The sequence below is a fragment of the Medicago truncatula genome, chromosome 6, assembly GCF_003473485.1.
Source record: "Medicago truncatula cultivar Jemalong A17 chromosome 6, MtrunA17r5.0-ANR, whole genome shotgun sequence".
In the NCBI taxonomy this organism is placed as follows: domain Eukaryota; kingdom Viridiplantae; phylum Streptophyta; class Magnoliopsida; order Fabales; family Fabaceae; genus Medicago; species Medicago truncatula.
This window is the reverse complement of record NC_053047.1, coordinates 30042911-30047341: the sequence shown is the minus strand read 5'-3', so window position 1 is coordinate 30047341 and position 4431 is coordinate 30042911. Positions and strand designations below refer to the sequence as shown.

Below are 4431 nucleotides of genomic sequence, written 5' to 3'. Positions count from 1 at the left end.
CCTTTCATTTCTCGATACTTTTGTTTGGGTGGAGTAATAAAAAAATTTGAGGGATAAAATTATAATTTTTGAAAAATTTCAGGTGTCAATTTATAATTGTTTGGAAATTTATTGGGGTCAAATTGAAAATTTTGAAAAAATTGAGGATCAAAATGAAAAATTTAAAAGATTATGACAATGAAGAATTTTGAAATTCTTACCTATTTGGTGTCATTTGAAGTTCTCTAAATTTAACTTGAACAATATACTTCATAAATTCCCATCATTTTGAAAATTCTTCAAATTATTATCCAAACAATGGAATTCACCTAAGTATTTGAATTCTCTCATAGCATTACATTCCCCAAAACAATCCCCCATCCAAACACACTCTTAAAGAATTTCTCTCATAGTATTTGAGAAATTTTGAAGAATTTAGAATTCTAGGTAATTTAAATGATTCAATTAAATTGCTTTCATTCTTAAATATTATTGTTTGGATTGAGTAATAAAAACTTTTATTGTCATTATTTTTGCGCAACTTATAAATTTCAAATTTTTTGGGCCAAATTTGAAAAATAAAATTAGGGGTCAATTTGCAAATTTCAAAATTTTTAGGGGCCAAATTATAATTTTTGGAAAATTTTGGGGTCAATTTGCAATTTTTTAAAATTTATTGGGGTCAAATTGAAAATTTTGAGGACCACAACGTAAAATTTGAAAAAATATGACAATGAAGAATTTTGAAATTCTCTACATTTAACTTGAACAAAATACTTTATAAATTTCCATCATTTTGAAAATTCTTCAAATGATTATCCAAACAATGGAATTTATCTCAAAATATTTGAATTCTCTCAAAAACATTCCCCCATCTAAACACACTCTTAGAAAATTTCTAGTTTTTATCTGTTATCATTTTCTGAATTTAATATTCTAATGAATCCTTTTTGATTTGCAGCAACAATGCCATTTTCAAATTCTGCGTTATTCTTCAATATTTATTGAGAATTAGTGTGTATCAATGAGAAACTAATTAAACAAAACATTTATCTCAAATCATGTGTAATTGAACAGCACAAAGATTCTGAACCCTCATGAGTATGCTTGAACTATACATGAAAGAACAAAATGAAGCATAAAAATTAACTTCCCATTAATATTCCTTTCTACAAATTAAATATTAAAAACATCTTCAAGTGATAGATTGTTGTACGTACTCCACATTATTTTAATTGAGAATAGTCATTGTTTCCAAAGCTTTACCACTTCTTAAATGCATGCACAAAATGAGAATTTTTTCCTCATAAAAAGTTTACGAAAAATAGTTGCTAATTTTCAGAAAACAGTTTTCACAAGAAAGGTTTTTAGAAAAAAGTTTGAAAAGTTAAGGAATTTCTTCCAATTATTTTTAAAATAATGCACAAACAGGGTCCCGTTGGCCGTGCCAATATGTTTACCAGTGTTTTTGGTAAACAATAAGGGATGGTTTGATTATTACAAGCAGGATCAAACTAGAAATCGTAAAACGTGTTGTGGATTTGTTTTTAAGAAAATAGAGTTTGCGTTCATCAAATTCATAGGTTGCTTTATGAACAAGACGAGACTGAATGGCATCTTTCGACAGAAAAAGGTTTAAAATAAAAGAAAACACAGTAAATGCAAAATAAAGGCTAAAAGTTAAAAGTGCAGAAACTTAAAGAAATGATAAATTGCATTGCTTTAAAAATAAAGGTGGTTCGACAAATCCTTTACATACATTCTGTATAACTCTTTTCTCTCGCGCCGGTACTCGAGTGTTGTACAATTTCTATAAGTGATTTGTGACCCGTTTTCCCTATGGAAAACTATTTATACATAGCAAACTAACTAGAAATAGCCTAACTCCACGATCAACACTTCTTCCATTTGGACAACCGCTTATCTCCCACATTTCCATTGAGGAAACCATTTTTCTGTGGACAACCGCTTGGCTTCGACAGTCTTGCATCTCTGACTCACGTCTTGTAGAACTCTAGGGCTTTTAGTCCCTTTCATGTTAAGTCTGCATTTCATCGAACTGCTTAAGTTTGAAGGAAAAAGCGTTAATTCCTACAAAGATAAAAGTCAACATACGTTTACTGCATTAAATGAGCCTTTTGAAATTACATACTAAAACAAGGTCATGCTTATATAGATGGGCGTTTAAAATAACTGCCTTCGGGTTTCGTGGCTTATGATTAGGGATGGCTAGAGGACACATGTAATGTTATCCTCGTGCGGGGGCACACTCGTGTGTGGTGTGGTGCACTGAAAGTTGGCGTTTCCTTCAAGCATGGAGTCTTACGGAGGTGTAAGTTAGGCCACATGTCAACGTGTGGTTGGTTTTCTGACCGGTCCATAATGTAAAATATTTAATTATAGTAGATGTTTAATGAGTTTATATTAACATTTTTTTAAAGATATGTAATTTATATACATTTCATTTATCATGTTTTTTTTATTTTTTATTTTTAGCAATTTTTTATTATTATTTATACATATGTCAAATTAGTTTTTGGTAACAACATTATTTCAAATTTATGTCGATAATTATACTTTTTCTAATTGGGGATAGTCATCTTCATAAATTTATAAATTCTCTTTCAATCTTTTTTTTTTATAAATTTAAAAGTTTAATGTGAAATGCATGAAATATAATATACCGAGTGAGCTGAAGGGTCATAGACAACATATTGATCAGATACATTTTAAATTAATTACTCTTTTTTAAATTGCTTTTCGCTAATTCTGAAAGCAAATAACTATTGAACTGGAATTAAAAAAGCATTCAAGTTTTAACTATAAAAGGATCAAAATAAATCTCTTTAGTAGATTTAAAGGATGAAAAATATGGCTCAGCTTCTTCTGTTTATTTATTCTTTGATTATCTTTCTTTCCCTTTTTTTTGGAGAAGCAGCGTTAGAGAGGACTGAAACCACAATGCGTATGCATTTTTCACACCATTTTTAAAATTTTCTTTTTTTTTTTGGACGCCCAATTTTATCATATTTTACTTTTTTTTTTTTTAGGGAATTTATCATATTTTACTAACATTTTTTTTTCTTTATCAGACAATGTACAACCGTCCCATTTTATTCCTTGCTTTACTGCCGCTGATTGTCCAATGATAGATGAACCTCATTATATTGAGTGTGTTACAGGTTTTTGTTGGGCACTTATGCGTAATCTGCATTAATTGCATGAAACTAGGGGACATCACAATATTTCAACTTTTATTTTGTATTTAAAAATATAAATTATGTTTATCTAGCTGTCAAATTTAATTTTATGTGTATAAGCTGCACTCTTTTTTCCTTCATCAAGTTTTATTCCATTGAGATTTCCTGTTAAGGTTTTTAACGAGGCGGTTTTTTATAGTATTTGTTTCCTTGGGTTTTGACATAGTCCCCCAATTTTGATTTTAAATAAAATGTTTCTTTGAGGTCTTATAAATGATTGTAATGAGTTAAGATCCCAACTTAGCTAAGATTTCCTCATGTCTTATGATGCCTATGTACGATCATGATATTAAAAAAAATGTTAAATGCATTTTTCTATAACAATTTCTGTACTTTTATCTATTATTCACCAAACTTTTATCTTAATAATTTCTGCTAGGGTTTAGCCGAAACGCCGTTTCACTAAACTTTCAAAGAAACATCATGAATCATCGATTCTTGATTTATCGATTCATGCTATTCAATACACAACTGATTGTATGCCTTATTTTGTCCTACGTGCATCAGTCATCTCCCTAATTAAGTCGTTAACGTGTTGCAATCTTCTTGATTTTGGTGAGAGAAAGAACTTTCTATCATTACATGAGTGGGTTGTTAGGTGCTTCTGATTGTGTTACATATTGTTGCTCACCAAATCCTTGTCGTTCACGCTTCTGATTTTGGTAAATTGAGGAGTGAGGGTAAATTGATAATTTTAGAACGAATGTTATTTTAGTAATTTTGGTGTCGAGAGTTATTTTAATAGAATTGATAGTAACTTGAGGTAATTGTTAAGTGCAAAAGTTATGGTGCATAAGGAAATCCTTATACACCGTGCATAAACACTTCACAACCATCAGATCTAGTGTGCATATGTAATAATCCTAGGTTTCTCTGAAGGTGAGAAAAACAGGAGAATTGGGGTTGAATTGTGTTTTCTTTTTCTCCTAAAATTCTTTTTCTGATATCACTTCAGAAGCTGGTTGAGAGTGCTTCTGATGTGATGTTCAGAATCAGATTCAGATACGCAGCGGAATAAAAACAAAGTAGAGAAAAGAAAGAGAGACACAAACAATTATCCTGGTTCCTTCCACAAACCGGAAGTAGTCCAGTCCCCCTTGCACTTCCAAGGAGATTTCCACTAAGAAATAATCACACAGATTACAACTGCTCAATACTATCTAGTATGAGACTTCCCAAATGCTCAAGCACG

At 30.5% G+C, this 4431-nt stretch overlaps 1 long non-coding RNA gene across 1 annotated transcript; it reads left to right on the top strand.

The window, feature by feature from the left end:
* The first annotated feature begins 2785 nt into the window (after positions 1–2785).
* Positions 2786–3449, top strand: LOC25480911 (uncharacterized). The gene is made up of 2 exons (XR_003008380.2): positions 2786–2944; positions 3072–3449. It is a non-coding gene; the product is annotated as an uncharacterized lncRNA (long non-coding RNA).
* Positions 3450–4431: the final 982 nt, after the last annotated feature.